This window comes from Nerophis ophidion, linkage group LG06 (assembly GCF_033978795.1).
Source record: "Nerophis ophidion isolate RoL-2023_Sa linkage group LG06, RoL_Noph_v1.0, whole genome shotgun sequence".
Lineage (NCBI taxonomy): Eukaryota > Metazoa > Chordata > Actinopteri > Syngnathiformes > Syngnathidae > Nerophis > Nerophis ophidion.
This window is the reverse complement of record NC_084616.1, coordinates 37,888,252-37,905,756: the sequence shown is the minus strand read 5'-3', so window position 1 is coordinate 37,905,756 and position 17,505 is coordinate 37,888,252. Positions and strand designations below refer to the sequence as shown.

Genomic DNA, 17,505 nt, shown 5'->3' with positions numbered 1-17,505 from the left:
TGAACTCCAGTCTCATGCGCTCGTGAGTTGCAATGGTGTCGCGGATGCGTGCAAGACAATATTCAATGTCCATCACTTTGTTTTGCAGCACTCTTAAAAAGTGCATTAGTCTCATTGAAAATGTCCTTATATACCATAAGGAGAAAGCATGTAGATGCTTTTGACAGCCACTGATCGTATCCTGCTGCCATCATTAGCGTGTCATTATCCCAGCTGTCAGGATTTTCAATGATGATGTGAAATAACGCGCGCAGATCATCGTGGTGCATGCTTATTGTCTGCAGCAGCATAGAGTTAGAGCTCCATCTTGTGGGCGCTGCTCTGGGTAAACGGCGCTTGACAACATCATCCAGCAAGTGAGTGCGCTTTGTGGACTTGCTGAAAAATGAGGCTAGTCCCTCAGCTGTTTTAAAAAACGTGCGACCATCGGGCATGCACTTTGCTGAATGCAATAGCACTAAGTTCAGCTTGTGTGCGTAACAGTGGGTGAACATGGCTTCAGGCACTCTTTCTTTAATTTAAGCTTGCACGCCATTAATCTCTGAGGCCATTACAGCGTACATCATAGGTCTGAGCTACAAGCTTTTCAACACAGTCATACTTCTCCAACAATCCCAGGACATACTCAGCAATGGCAGGAGCGCATCTGTCATTACTGACGTCATCAAATCCCAAAAACGCCTCCCTCACCGCACAACCTGCTTCAGTTGTAGCCACATATGACAGAAATCTGAACTTGGTTTGTGACATCTGTGGTCTCGTCCACTTCTACAGCAACAAATGATCGCTTTTTTAATGTCATTTCTAATGACATCCCCAGCTGCTTTGATTAAATCATTAAACCAGAAAATACAGTGGGTGTCTCCAAATGTCTAGCTAGACTGTCATCATGATCATTCTCAGCAATAGCATGCAATAGTTCAACATAGTGGCCACGATTGGTAGAGCCTTTACTTTCATCATTTCCACGGAATGCCAGTTGCTGTTTGGCGAGGAAGCAGGTGATATTGATGAGGTATTTTAAAATCTCTCGGTTCTCCTTTACCTTAGCATTGTGGGTGCTGATGTTGAGTCTTCGCAGTTCATCCAAAGCCAAGCCTATCCTGGACATCCCGAACGTTTTGAGCGCGATTTGGCTCTGAATGTGAGTGGTCGACCGCTCATTTTTGATGAGACTTCTCTACAAATTCTTCAGGTAACAATATCCCATCTGAGTCCAGACATTGTCACAGAAAAGGCGGTTTCTGTCTGGACATCCCAACAGCCAGCCTTTTTGTGTGCACCACGCCGTTTGAAAAGTACGGGTCTTCTGTCCCGAAGTCTGACGCAAACCTTTTAGCTTCGGCGTTGGTCTTCCTTTAATTATTACCTCCTGCTTCGATTAAAAGTCCAGTTTACAAAACTGTTTTATTTTAAATATGTAATCCTCCATTTTAAAAGTCCAGGCGAGAGGAAAAAATAAACGATCGCTGCCGCTGCACTTGGCTTGCTAACTGTAGATTGTTGTCACTTATTCTGCAGCCGAGTAGTCGCAAGAATGATCCCTGGGATCACTAACGCCCTCTACCACCATGAGGCGGGAGAACTGCTTGCATCACCCAGTGCGTTTTCGCAGCTGTTTCATAATTTCTCAGCATAAGAAATACGTAACCCACATAAAGATTTTGACAAAATACATCCATCCATCTTCTTCCGCTTATCTGCGGTCGGGTCGCGGGAGCAGCAGCTTAAGTAGGAAAGCGGAGACTTTCCTCTCCCCAGCCACTTCGTCCAGCTCTTCCCGGGGGATCCCGAGGCGTTCCCAGGGCAGCCGGGAGACCTAGTCTTTCCAACGTGTCCTGGGTCTTCCCCGTGGCCTCCTACCGGTAGGACGTGCCCTAAACACCTCCCTAGGTGTTTAGGGCACGTTTAGGGTGTTTGGGTGGCATCCTGACCAGATGCCCGAACCACCTCATCTGGCTTCTCTTCCTTCCGGCTCAGCTCCTTCTTCACCACAACGGATCGATACAGCGTCCGCATTACTGAAGACGCCGCACTGAGCCGCCTGTCGATCTCACGATCCACTCTTCCCTCACTCGTAAACTAGACTCCTAGGTACTTGAACTCCTCCACTTGGGGCAGGGTCTCCACCCCAACCCGGAGATGGCATTCCACCCTTTCCCGGGCGAGAACCATGGACTCGGATTTGGAGGTGCTGATTCTTATTCCGGTCGCTTCACACTCAGCTGCGAACCGATCCAGTGAGAGCTGAAGATACCGGCCAGATGAAGACATCAGGACTACATCATCTGCAAAAAGCAGAGACCTAATCCTAGGGCCACCAAACCTGAACCCCTCAACGGCTTGACTGCGCCTAGAAATTCTGTCCATAAAAGTTATGAACAGAATGTGTGACAAAGGGCAGCCTTGGCGTAGTCCAACCCTCACTGGAAACGTGTCCGACTTACTGCCGGCAATGCGGACCATGGTCTGACACTGATTGTACAAGGAGCGGACCGCAACAATCAGACAGTCCGGTACTCCATACTCTCTGAGCACTCCCCACAGGACTTCCCGAGGGACACGGTCGAATGCCTTCTCCAAGTCCACAAAGCACATGTAGAATGGTTGGGCAAACTCCCATGCACCCTCAAGGACCCTGCCGAGAGTATAAAGCTAGTCCACAGTTCCACAACCAGGATGAAAAACAACACTGTTCCTCCTGAATCTGAGTTTCGACTATCCGGTGTAACCTTCTCTCCAGTACACCTGAATAAACCTTACCTGGATGGCTGAAGAATGTGATCCCACGATAGTTAGAACACACCCTCTGGTCCCCGTTCTTAAAGAGAGGGACCACCACCCCGGTCTGCCAATCCAGAGGTACCGCCCCCGATGTCCACGCGATGCTGCAGAGTCATGTCAACCAAGATAGCCCCACAGCATCCAGAGCCTTAAGGACCCCCGGGCGGCTCTCATCCACCCCCGGGGCCTTGCTTTTTAACTACCTCAGCAACCTCAGCCCTAGAAATAGGAGAGCCCACCACAGAGTCCCCAGGCACTGCTTCCTCATAGGAAGACATGTTGGTGGGATTGAGGAGGTCTTCGAAGTATTCCTTCCACCGATCCACAACATCCGCAGTCGAAGTCAGCAGAACACCATCCGCACCATACACAGTGTTGACAGTGCACTGCTTCCCCTTCCTGAGGCAGCGGATGGTAGTCCAGAATCGCTTCGAAGCCGTCCAGAATTCATTTTCCATGGCTTCCCCGAACTCCTCCCATGTCCGAGTTTTTGCCTCCGCGACCGCTTAGTCTGTCGGTACCTATCCACTGCCTCCGGAGTCCTATGAGCCAAAAGAACCCGATAGGACTCCTTTTTCAGCTTTATGGCATCCCTCACCACTGGTGTCCACCAACGAATTCTAGGATTACCGCCACGACAGGCACCAACTACCTTGCGGCCACAGCTCAAATCAATAGAGGTGCGGAACATTGTCCACTCGGACTCAATGTCCAGCACCTCCCTCGTGACATGTTCAAAGTTCTTCCGGAGGTGGGAATTGAAACTCTCTCTGACAGGAGACTCTGCCAGACGTTCCCAGCAGACCCTCACAATGCATTTGGGCCTGCCAGGTCTGTCCGGCATCCTCCCCCACCATCGCAGCCAACTCACCACCACCCGAGTGTCCAAAACATGAGGCCGCAAATCCGATGACACAACTACAAAGTCGATCATGGAACTGCGGCCTAGGGTGTCCTGGTGCCAAGTGCACATATGGACACCCTTATGTTTGAACATGGTTTTTGTTATGGACAATCTGTGACGATCACAAAAGTTCAATAACGAAACATCACTCGGCTTCAGATTCGGGCGGCCATTCTTCCCAATTACGCCTATCCAGGTTTTACTGTCGTGGTCAACATGGGCGTTGAGGTCCCCCAGTAGGACAAGGGAATCACCCGGGGGAGCACTTTCCAGTACTCCCTCGAGTGAATCCAAAAAGGGTGGGTACTCTGAACTGCTGTTTGGTGCTTAAGCCCAAACAACAGTCAGGACCCGTTTCCCCCACCCGAAGGCGGAGGGAGGTTACCCTCTTATCCACTGGGTTGAACTCCAACGTACAGGCTTTGAGCCGGGGGGGGAAAAATAATTGCTACCCCAGCTCGTCGCCTCTCACTGCGTGCAACGCCAGAGTGGAAGAGAGTCCAGTCCTTCTCTGGTTCCAGAGCCCTTGCTGTCCGTCGAGGTGAGTCCGACTATATCCAGGCGGAATTTCTCTACCTCGGGCACTAGTTTAGGCTCCTTCTACCTTTTCAAATCCTTTTAAACCTATATTCAATTGAATGGACTGCAGAGACAAGATACATAACGTTCAAACTGGTAAACTTTGTTATTTTTTGCAAATATTAGCTCATTTGGAATTTGATGGCTTCAACATGTTTATAAAAAGATGGCACAAGTGGCAAAAAAGAAAGTTAAGGAATGCTTATCAAACACGTATTTGGAACATCTCACAGGTAAAAAGTGTAAATGGAAACAGGTGGGTATTGGGTATGAAAACCAAAATTGAATGCCTGTGACCTTTGATCCTTCAGGCGGTACTGCATCATCAATGTGTAAAGGATATCACCACATGGGCTCAAAAAGGCTTCAGAAAACCACTGTCAGTAACTACAGTTTATCGCTACAACTGTACGTGCAAGTTAAAACTGTACAATGCAAAACGAAAGCCATTTATCAACAACATCCAGAAAAGCTCATCTAAGACGGACTGATGCAAAGTATAAATGTGTTCTGTGGTCTGACTCCGGAACAAAGAGGAAAATAACTATCCGGACTGTTAGAGGCGCAAAGTTCAAAAGCCAGCATCTGTGATTGTACAGTATGTGGGTGTCTTAGTGCAAGGCATGGGCAACTTACACATCTATTGTAAATAACCAAATGTAAATAATAAAAATGTATTTCTAATGTATATACTTGTTCTTATGCTATCTGAACTCAGTATGTTCTCTGCTCGCTGTACATATCCTACTAAGTCAGAACTACACTGTTTCAATGTCCATTTCTCTAATGATGCAATTGTTGATGACTGAAGTGCTGATATCAACCAAACCTTCCTCATCCCAACCCCCGGATTGTAAATAATGTAAATAATTCAATGTATATACTCTGATGATTTACTTGTGTGATGACTGTATTATGATGATAGTATATATTTGTACCATGAATTGATTTACGTGGGCCCCGACTTAAACAAGTTGAAAAACTTATTCGGGTGTTACCATATAGTGGTCAATTGTACGGAATACGTACTGAACTGTGCAATCTACTAATACAAGTTTCAGTCAATCAATCAATCAATCTATGAAGGCACGATTAATGCTGAAAGGTACATACAGGTTTTGGAGCAACACATGTTGCCAATCAAGTAACATCTTTTTCACGCCTGCTTATTTCAGCAAAACAATGCCAAGCCACGTGTTACAACAGCGTGGCTTTGTAGTAAAATAGTGCGGGTACTAGACTGGCCTGCCTGTAGTCCAGACCTGTCTCCAATTGAAAATGTGTGGCGCATTATGAAATACGACAACGAAGACCTCGGACTGTACTTAAGTCGTATGAACATCAAGTAAGAATGAGAAAGAATTCCATCTGAAAAGCTTAAAAAATTGGTCTCCTCATTTCCCAAACTTTTACTGAGTCTTGTTAAAAGGAAAGGCCATGCAACACAGTGGTAAAAGTGCCCCAGTGCCATTTTTTTGCAATGTGTTGTTGTCATTAAATTCTAAGTAAATGATTATTTGCAAAAAATAAAATAAAAGATTGAACATTAAGTATCTAGTCTTTGCAGTATATTTAAGGTATATATAGGTGGAAAATGTTTTGCAAATCATTGAATCTCTCACCATATAATTAAAAGTGGAACAGAGGAACCCAAGGATGCAGATTGGTGTGTGAGTAAATAGCTCTTTACTTCACAAAAGAAGCAATCACAACAATGATCCAAAAATAAAATATAACAAAAAGCAACAGTGCAAAAAAAGAGAACACAAAAGAGCACCGTGACAAAAAGAACAAAAGCTAATATACAAACTAACTAAACTTGGGTCGAAGTTGCAAGACGTGCAAACTAACAACGTACATACCAAGCTGGATGGCACTGGAAATAGTTAAGATGGTATGTAGCAAAAATACAAGGAGCATAGGAGTCTTCATCCGATCGGAGTCAAGGAGTGGAATAGCCGAGTGCCATCCAGCTGACCAGGTGCTGCTAAAGTAGTGCTGGTGGGATTAAACAGAGTTGTGCACGTCTTGCAGCTCCACCCACAGGAAACACAGAAACTCTGAGGAAGACAAAAAGTAAGAGACAGGTCTACTGCACCAACAAGGGAAAAGAGCATACAAACCACAAGATGGCAGCAGGCGGTAACAGAGTCGTCTTTTTTATTTACGATTTACACATTGTGCCAATTTCACTGGTTATGGGTTTTGTACAAAAATCCATCTATCCATTTTCTACCGCTTATTCCCTTTTTTGGGGTCGCGGGGGGCGCTGGCGCCTATCTCAGCTACAATCGGGCGGAAGGTGGGGTACACCCTGGACCAGTCGCCACCTCATCGCAGGGCCAACACAGATAGACAGACAACATTCACACTCACATTCACACACTAGGGCCAATTTAGGGTTGCCAATCAACCTATCCCAGGTGCATGTCTTTGGAAGTGGGAGGAAGCCGGAGTACCCGGAGGGAACCCACGCATTTACGGGGAGAACATGCAAACTCTACACAGAAAGATCCCGATCCTGGGATTGAACCCCGGACTGCAGAACCTTCGTATTGTGAGGCAGACGCACTAACCCCTCTCCCACCGTGAAGCCCTTTGTTCAAACAATGTCATATAAAACATTTAACAGACAATACAAACAGAGGTTAGGTAAAAACAGGAATGAAAGAAACTAAAAGGTAGGCTCTAAAAGAATAAAACAAAGAGTAGTGAGAACAGCGGAAAAGATCATCAGGACTCCTCTTCCTCCTATCTGGGAGATTGCAAAAAGCCGCTGCCTGACCAGGGCTCAGAAAATCAGTAGAGACTCCTCCCACACCCACCAAGGACTGTTTTCACTGCTGGACTCTGGAAAGAGGTTCCACAGCCTCTGTAGCAGAACCTCCAGGTTCTGTAACAGCTTCTTCCCTCAGGCCATAAAACTCTTGAACGCATCATAATAATCCCCTCAATTCCCCCCCAACATAGATTAATTCGCTGGACTCTAAAGACGATATAACATAACAAAAACGTGGATGCATATGGTAAAGTGCAATATATTTACCAATCAATCAATCAATGTTTACTTATATAGCCCTAAATCACTAGTGTCTCAAAGGGCTGCACAAACCACAACACAAACCACTACGACATCCTCGGTAGGCCCACATAAGGGCAAGGAAAGGGGGCAATGATGACCCAGTGGGACGTCGGTGACAATGATGACTATGAGAACCTTGTACAGTAATCTATCTATTTATATCTGCACCTTCTTTTGTAAATACAAACACTCTGCACCTTATTGCTCTTTTATCCTGCATATTCACAAGCTAATTCAACGCAATTTTGTTTTTATCTGTAATGTAAAGTTCAAATTTGAATGACAATAAAGGAAGTGTAAGTCTAAAACATAAAAGTAAAGCAGTTCAGGTCAAATGTGGATTTGTTCACTTTGTCACTGTCAGACCCCGGTGAAGGTAATGTAACCTTTGTAAACTGGACTTTTAAACCAAGGATGGCAAGGCACACAGTTGTAAACAGTTTACAATCATGTGTTTAAACCTCAAAGTGTCAAATGTGAACAATAATCAACAGGAATCCAAGCACCAAAATCTACAATAGTAATAAATTGAGGTAATATTAGTTTAGTGTATATAGTAAATATACATTCTAAATCAATTTCAAAGTTGCATGCGTTAAATCAAATATAGGCCTAAATAATCAAAATGAGCATATTCAAACTTAATCAAATAATCAAAAGGTATATCATCCATTATAACAAAACACATGTACTTTATTCACAATCACATGTCAATAATCAAATATGTCAAAATAAAGAATGAAATTATCAAAATTCCATCCATCCATCCATTTTCTACCGCTTATTCCCTTTCGGGGTCGCGGGGGGCGCTGGCGCCTATCTCAGCTACAATCGGGCGGAAGGCAGGGTACACCCTGGACAAGTCGCCACCTCATCGGAGGGCCAACACAAATAGACAGACAACATTCACACTCACATTCACACACTAGGGCCAATTTAGTGTTGCCAATCAACCTATCCCCAGGTGCATGTCTTTGGAAGTGGGAGGAAGCCGGAGTACCCGGAGGGAACCCACGCATTCACGGGGAGAACATGCAAACTCCACACAGAAAGATCCCAAGCCTGGATTTGAACCCAGGACTGCAGGAACTTCGTATTGTGAGGCAGATGCACTAACCCTTGATTTAGCAAAATTAATTAACAAAGCAAACAAACTCATTTAACCGGTTATAAAACAACATAATCTCATCATCAAAATAATCACCTCAGCAGATTTTTGGTGATGCATGGAAACCTGAGGTCCTGCTCAGGACAGTGTACCTATAAGTCTGCCAGTGACAGACAGCAGACTGTCAAAAAAATTGCATTTTTCCACTCAAATACCCCGTAGCCCCCCCCCCCCCAAAAGCTGGGACCAATTTGACGGGGGGATCAAGAATGCTGTTCTTTTTTAAATACACCATAAATAAACCGTCACATGTCTAAAAGTACATTGGAGCTTGTAGATCAGACATTTTTGCTACAGCAGATTCAGGCTTGGAGATCAGAACGTTTATTTGTCCAGTGTCCTTCTCTAACACCCAGCTTTTGAGAACCACGGTTTGGCCCAAATAGGACCTAATCAGTAAGGGAATTTGTGTTCACCTGCATAAAGCACCCAGCCCCACCCTGACTCTTTTAGCCACCAGTTCAGAGCCATGGTGAGTGAGAGGTTGTGATTTGTTTGTTGAGTGCATGCTTTTCACTGACTAAAGATATTGAATGTTTGTTGTTTGTCCATGTTGTGCTTCATAACAAATGTGCACAGTTTGAGAGGAAGTTAAGGGCAAACAGTGACAGTAGGGAGGTCAAACTGTCATAGTCACATCAAGAATTCAAACGGCATTCGGGACATTTTAAAAGGACCTTTGACACTGGTCACTATATGAGTCATCTGCCACAATCCTCTAAGCTTTCCTCCTCATCCTGTCAGTGTAAATGTGACCCAGAGATTTCTGGGGTTGTATTACAATTTTACCAGCCATTTTAACTATTCTGTATTTACACATACAGGTCCAGAGGTGGGTAGAGTAGCCAAAAACTGTAATCAAGTAAGCGTACTGTTACTTTAGAGATTTATTACTCAAGTAAAAGTAAGGAGTAGTCACCCAAATATTTACTTGAGTAAAAGTAAAAAGTATGTTGTGAAAAAACTACTCAAGAACTGAGTAACTGATGAGTAACCTCATTATGGCAACAAATAATGCACAAAAACATAAAAATAGCAATGAGCAAATTCAGAGCCAGGAATATCTCTTAAGCAACTAAAACAATAATATATATTAAATAATAATACATTAAAATAAAAAAAAGGCAAATTCAGCCACAATAACTTAACAGCACCATAGGCTCAGTAGGCATTCATTGATTGATTGACTGAAACTTGTATTAGTAGATTGCACAGTACAGTACATATTCCGTACAATTGACCACTAAATGGTAACACCCCAATAAGTTTTTCAACGTCAATCAATTATTTCATAAATGACCAAGTCGAAGGGGATCTACATATATACATACATACACACACGTCTCATATACATACACACACATATCATATATATTAATATGTCCAGGGTGTACTCCGCCTTCCGCCCGATTGTAGCTGAAATAGGTGCCAGCGCCCCCCGCGACCTCAAAAGGGAATAAGCAGTAGGAATTGGATGGATATATATATATATATATATATATATATATATATATATATATATATATATATATATATATATATATATATATATATATATATATATATATATACACACATATACATACATATATATATATATATATATATATACAGTATATAATTTATATTTATTTTGCCGTTTTTGTTTACATGTTAAAGGTGTTTTAATGAATATATATGCATGTTTAACACATAGATTCCTATCTTTCATGATGACAAGAATATAAGTTGGTGTATTACCTGATTCTGATGACTTGCATTGATTGGAATCAGTAGTGCTGAAAACCTCCACGTTTCCAAATGGAGGAGAAAAAGTTCTTCCTTTCTGTCTAATACCACATAAAAGTCGTTGGTTTTTGGCATCTTATTTGTCCAGCTTCTATATTCCTTTTTACACACTTTATAATAAATACATTGGAGGCATACTCCGTAGCTTGCTCGCTTGTTTGCGCTGGCTTTCGGAGACTCTTATTTTGTTAGCGCAGGCGCGATGGAGCTACACTTTTATTGTGAAGACAGGAACTGTACGATCATCCTTTAGGCTTTTGACAGGAAGTACGGTTGAAATAAAAAGTGTCTCTTTTCTTTTACACTTTTGATTGATTGATTGAAACTTTTATTAGTAGACTGCTCAGTACAGTACATATTTCAAACAATTGACCACTAAATGGTACACCCCAATAAGTTTTTCAACTTTTTTAAGTCGGATTCGACGTGTGACGGTCACGTGACCGTCTGGCTCTGTTTGATTGGTCCAACGTCACCAGTGACTACATGTGATTGGTGAAACGCAGGCATGCGGAGAACCTACTTTGAAAAACCAAAACAAACATGAATAGATCGATAAAAAAAAAGTAGCGAGTAACGAGCTGAATGTACATGAATGGAGCGGAGTAAAAGTAGCGTTTCTTCTCTATAAATATACTCAGGTAAAAGTAAAAGTATGTTGCATAAAAACTGCTCTTAGAAGTACAATTTATCCCAAAAGTTACTCAAGTAGATGTAACAGAGTAAATGTAGCGCGTTACTACCCACCTCTGTACAGGTTAAGTGACCAAACCAAGCAGAGAGATGCGTAAAAAAGTTTTTTTAAACACTCTCAATGTGTGCACAATAAACAAGTTCTAAAACTTTTGGACTGACACCAAGAGCCTAAATCTTCTTGGAAGACTAAGTCGCTGTGAACATTTCTTGAATATAAAGTCATTGTTTGCAAAAAGCAAAGATGATTAACAAGGACTGTGCCAGATATTACACAGTATCAACAAGCTAGCCATCAAGTGTAACTGCTTCTGTTGTCATCTCTGGATTTTTGTGAACAACAAGTTCCTTTGTTTTGAACACGTACATTTTTAGCTGGCTCTCCAGACAGCATTCTTCAAAGGCCTTAGTGTGGGCAAGTTAGGAGGCCTTACCAGGCGGATCAGATTTCTTTAACAGGCCAACGAAAGCAATGCTGTCAGCGTATTTGAGCAGCTCCACCCACTGTGGAGCACTTAAAAATTATTATTGTTAATCGCAGATTAATTTGCAAGTGCAAAGGGGGAGAGGACACTACGCTGTGGCAGCCAGTACTGATGATGAGCTCTCCTGACAGAATGTCGTTCAGGCAGACCATTTAAGGGCGACAAGAAAGAAAGTCTCTGATTTAAAGCATCAGGCCATACTCAATATTTAACTCTGCCAACTTTTTAAAAAGAATGTGTCATTTCATGGAGTTAAAAGCTGAATCCGAAATCTACAAATACAACCTAAAACAGTCACTAAAACTTTGCTTTAGTGACTGACGGCTTGCTTTGTGATGGCATTTAGCAACATCAGCACAGCATCATCAGTACCTCTCTCCTTCTTACAGGCAAACTGCAGAGGGTCTAGTTCACTGGCCACTTTCTTGGCTAAAATATAAAGTAAAACTCTTTATTGGTTAGAGTGTCCGCAATGAGATCGGTAGGTTGTGAGTTCAAACCCCGACCGAGTCATACCAAAGACCATAAAAATGGGACCCATTGCCTCCCTGCTTGGCGCTCAGCATCAAAGGGATGGAATTGTGGGATAAATCACCAAACATTATTCCCAGGCGCGGCACCGCTGCTGCCCACTGTTCCCCTCACCTCCCAGGGTGTGAACAAGGGAATGGGTCAAATACAGAGGACAAATTTCACCACACCTAGTGTGTGTGTGTGACAATCATTGGTACTTTAACTTTTAACTTAAAGGCCTACTGAAACCCACTACTACCGACCACGCAGTCGGATAGTTTATACATCAACGATGAAATATAAACATTGCAACACATGCCAATACGGTCGGTTTAGTTTACCAAATTGCAATTTTAAATTTCCCGTGAAGTTTCTTGTTGAAAACGTCGCGGAATGATGACGCGTGCGTGTGACATCCCGGGTTGCAGGGGACATATTAGCGCAGCACCATTTGCGGCTAATAGTTGTCTCTTTTCATCGCGCAATTATACAGGACATCTGTGTTGCTGAATCTTTTGCAATTTGTTCAATTAATAATGGAGAAGTCAAAGTAGAAAGCTGGAGGTGGGAAGCTTTAGCCTTTAGCCACACAAACACACAGTGTTTTCTTGTTTAAAATTCCCATAGGTGAAGCTTTACTATGGATCAGAGCGGTCAAGCCAACATGGTTCCCGACCACTTGTCAACCGGCAGGTTTTGGTGAGAAAATTGTGGTAAAAAGTCGCCTCTTACCGGAGATCAGCTGAGCTTGCGCTGTCCATGCAGCTGCTGTCGACTTCACTCAGAGACTGGCGTCAAGACACCCGTGGACACACCCCTCCGACTATCAGGTACTATTTAATCTCACTAAAAAACTACCAACACAATAGAAAGATAAGGGATTTCCCAGAATTATCCTAGTAAATGTGTCTAAAAACATCTGAATCGGTCCCAATGCAATCGCCTTTTTTTTTTTAACTTTTTTTTTCTAGTTCTTTGCTATCAATATCATCATCCAAAAATCTTTCATCCTCGCTCAAATTAATGGGGAAATTGTCGTTTTCTCGGTCCGAATAGCTCTTGCTGCTGGAGGCTCCCATTATAAACAATGTGAGGACGTGAGGAGCCCTCACCCTTGTGACATCATCGTCTGCTTTTTTATTAGCGACCAAAAGTTGCGAACTTTATCGTTGATGTGCTCTACTAAATCCTTTCAGCAAAAATATGGCAATATCGCGAAATGATCAAGTATGACACATAGAATGGACCTGCTATCCCCGTTTAAATAGGAAAATCTCATTTCAGTAGGCCTTTAATGGTGTGGAGGGAGATGTGCCAGAACGCTTGCAGGAGCAAAGGTCACTGTCGCTGTCCATGGTGCTAAGGACCATCACCATCGGGCAAACGGCGAGACACAGCTGGCAGGTGAATAGATTTCACAGGTTAGATTAGATTAGATTAGATTAGATAGTACTTTATTTATTCCGTCAGGAGAGTTCCTTCAGGAAAATTACAATTTTCAGCACAATCCCATTCAAGATCAGACAAACATTACAGGGAGACAGAACAGGATCGCTGACGGGTCTGCCGGCTTCCAGCGCCCCTTACAAAAAAGATGACATACAGGTAAACAAGGGGGGGGGGGGAGAAAAAAAATAAATAAATAAATAAATAAAAAATAAAAAATAGAAGATTAAAATAAAATAAAAAATCGGTCTTAGCCTGGGCCCTGGAGTGGGGGTGCAGACTGAGGCCAAGGGAAAAGAACAACTCATAGCCGTAGTACACATCCCTCTTACATGTGTGTAAGAGGGAAACATCAAACATCAAAGAACACAAAGGACATTAAAGACATTAAAGCAGAAGATACAACCAGACACTTCTACATACAGCTATGAATAAAAAGTAAAATAAACATATACACTGTGGTGGCCTCTGCGGTGTTCCACGCCATCGTCCGCTGGGGAGGAGGGAGCATGGCCAGAGACAGAAGCAGATCCAACAAAGCAACCAAGACAGCCGACTCCACTCTCGGCCAGTGTCCAGTCCGCATGGATGAGCGAGGATACGTCCAAGGTGACTGAGGTGTCCGACACCTGCTCACCCAGTCAAGACACAGCGGAGCCTCTCCGTCCCAGCGCTCAGTGCTAGCTCCGCAGCTCTGTCCCCTCATCCGCATGTCCTCCAGTCCCTCCAAACAGACTCTGGTGTAGCAGAGACCCAGCAGCTGGTCTCCATGGCCAAAAGGCTCCCGAGAGGCAGATCCAGAAGTCCACAAAAAAGCACCACAGAGGTCACGAAAGTGCCACCCCTTGTCACACAGTCCCAAAGGGTCCCGGACCAAAATGCAAAAAAATATAATAACACATGAAAACAAGAGGGAAACACAAAATGATGATACAAGAGCACAGAGCTCCTGCCTACAGCAGCCACTACAGCAGCGCCATCTTGGGGAAAAAAAAAAAAAGGTTGTACGTGTTAATCTAATCATCTGTTGTCTCTAACAGTGAGCGGCCGGGTGCAGGGGTAGGAGGAGTAGTGGAGAGACTGCAAAGTAGGGAAAAGAAACCAAATCTGTCTATTTCACAAATAGAATCAAGTGCATGTTTCAAGAAATGTGGGAGAAAGTACTCTCCTGGGACGAAGAGCTACCACCTGACCTCACACTAGAATGTCAACAGTGGTGTTCAGAACTGCCCCAGCTACACCAGGTGGTATCGAGCAGACATGCAACCAGGAAATAAACATGCCCTAACACTACATGTGTTCTGCCACGCAAGTGAAAGAGCTTACAGTGTTGTAGCCTACCTGCAAGGTGAATCGCCAGATGGAGAACCTACAATGAGCCTAGTCGCTTCCAAATCCAGGGTGGCTCCTCTCAAGAAAATGACACTGCCACGCCTGGAGCTCATGTGAGCTGTGATTGGAGCGAAACTAGTCAACAACTTGATGACGACTCTAAAGCTGGAACCAAATCAGATAAGAATGTGGACAGACTCAATGATTACACTGCATTGGAATTGCAGCTCAGCTCAGAAATGGAAACAGTTTGTTGCAAACAGAGTGACCAACCCTTAAAGATTGGCCACACATCCCAGGAAAGATAAATCCAGCTGACCTCTCCACAAGAGGACAAAGTGTTGAAAGGCTGTGTTGGAATGGGGCCCAGCGTTCTGACATCAACTGATCAGTCAGAAGAGACTGAAAATGACAATGTTCCAGACAAGATGAATGCAGAACTAAGGTCCAGCCAACAGATCACTGTGCAGCTTGCTGTAAATGACACAGACCCCACTGAACCAGTGTTAAAACTGGAAAGATACAGCAAACTTAAACGAGTCCTCAGAGTGACAGCCTGGATAAAGAGATTCATAGCCAATGCTCAAACAAAAGCAAAGAAAAAAGGACAACTAAATGCTGACGAGTTATTCGAGGCAGAAAAGTACTAGATCAAGACAACACAACAACAGAGTTTCAGCCAGGAGATGAAACAACTGGAGGTGAAAAAGGGATTAAACAACGACTGCAAGATTAAAGAATTCAAACCTTTCCTGGATGAACACGAGCGGCTCAGTGTGGGAGGAAGGCTGCAGCAGTCCGATTTCACATACAGAGAGCAGAACCCATGGATTATGCCCAATAAACACAGATATTCAAAACTGCTGATACAGAGCTGTCATGAAAAAGTGATGCACTCAGGAGTGAGAGACACTCTCGTTCAAGGGAGGATCCTGCGTGCCAGGCAGCTAGTGAAGAGAACTGTGGCCAGCTGCACCGTTTGCAAATGATTCAAAGCAAAAGCTGGACGGTAAATCACTGCGCCCTTGCCCAAAGACAGAATAACTGAATCCACACCATTCGAAGTCACAGGTGTGGATTTTGCTAAGCCACTTTATGAGAAAGCAGATGATTCTGGGAAGAAGTCATACATCGCGCTATTCACCTGTGCTGTCACCAGAGCAGTACACCTGGAACTGGTCTCAGATCAGTCAACAGAGACATTCCTGTTAGTGCTGAAAATATTTATCTCCAGAAGAGGATTATGCAAAATAATCTACTCAGACAATGCCACAACATTCAAGAGAGCTGATCAAGACCTGAAGGAGCTGTGGACATATATCAAAGAACCCCAGCTGTTAGAGTTCTTCTCAGAAAAGGGCAGCACCTGGAAGTTCATTGCAGAGCGAGCAGCCTGGTGGGGTGGATTCTGGGAGAGGCTTGTCCGATCAGTAAAAATATGCCTGAAGAAAGTTCTGGGGAGAGCTTCACTAAACTTTGAAGAGATGTGCACAGCACTGACAGAAGTGGAAGCGATCATAAACTCAAGGCCTCTGACATTTGTGCACAATGAAGTGGATGAACAACAGCCGCTGACCCCAGCCCACTTTCTGATGGGAAAACGGCTGACCGCTCTGCCACCAAAGCCCTTCCCTGCTAACATTCAGCACCCAACTGCAAACAAGGCAGCGATCACTCGAAGATGGAAGTACAGACAGAGACTCACAACCAGCTTCTGGAAAACTTGGCGTAAGGATTACCTGCTGGACTTGAAGTCAGCACACCGTTGTGACACACCAACACCCACCCCACAGAAGGTGGGTGATTTTGTACTCATTGGAGAGGACGACACTCCCAGACAAACCTGTAAACTGGGAAGAATCACAGAACTGTTTACCGGCCGAGATGGACTTTTCAGGTTGTGCATCGTCCGCACCCCCTCAGGGACTTTGCTAAGAAGACCTATTCAGTTACTGTACTGTCTTGAGATTTAGATGAACGTAGTTCATGGGGGGAGGTTGTTGTAACTTATGGGTTATATAGTTCATGTGTGCTCATCATTCATAATTTGCATGCTAGATTTAATTGTTGATAAATTGATGTATTATTATTTACAGCTAAAAAGAGTTAAAAGTGAATTGATTTGATTTATACATGTATTTGATATTGATTATTTGAGAAACACTTACACTGGATTGATTTGTTTTCTATTTTATAGCCTAACAAAGGGTTAACTAAATTACTGCATGTTCCACAATGCATTGCGGCAAACCAGATGTAAAAAAAGGAGCGGGAGCAGGTGCATTGTGGTTGTTGAGATTGAGCGTTGCGAGCCTACGGATGATGAATGAATGACGGATAACAAGATATAAGGATCGTTTTGTACCGTTTGTATTCCAATTTTTTTCTTACATAGAGTACAACTTTATTTACACATTTCGACATCCTGTCCAATACTTGATCGTAGTTAATCTACAGTAAGTACTGTTTGAAAGTCGTCACCATCAAATCACCAAAAATATGTTTTTTTGGTTTCACATTATAATCAATTTCTTGTTTGGGTACTTTCAGGTGAACCAAAGTATGTATTGGAGTATCATTGCTTATAGGAAAATATTTATATTTCTTACACCAATTTACAACCTGACAGAAATGTTGGGACTTTGAGCTGTCAAAAACTGGTGCGAAGGAACTTGGTAGTGCCAGCAGTTGAGATGGGAATCAAAAATGGGTTCTTATTCAAAACAGTGTA

General features: G+C 43.4%; 1 protein-coding gene across 3 annotated transcripts in view; it reads right to left on the bottom strand.

The window, feature by feature from the left end:
• LOC133554657 (muscarinic acetylcholine receptor M4-like) overlaps nt 1–17,505 on the bottom strand; it is an 83,682-nt gene that overhangs the window by 52,285 nt on the left and 13,892 nt on the right. The window contains exon 1 of one of the 3 annotated variants that reach the window (XM_061903647.1): nt 14,784–14,871. The exons of the other annotated variants lie outside the window; for them this stretch is intronic. The gene's annotated coding sequence lies outside the window, so the exon portion shown is untranslated. Of the gene's footprint in view, nt 1–14,783; nt 14,872–17,505 lie in introns of those variants that run through there. 3 annotated transcript variants of the gene reach the window in all.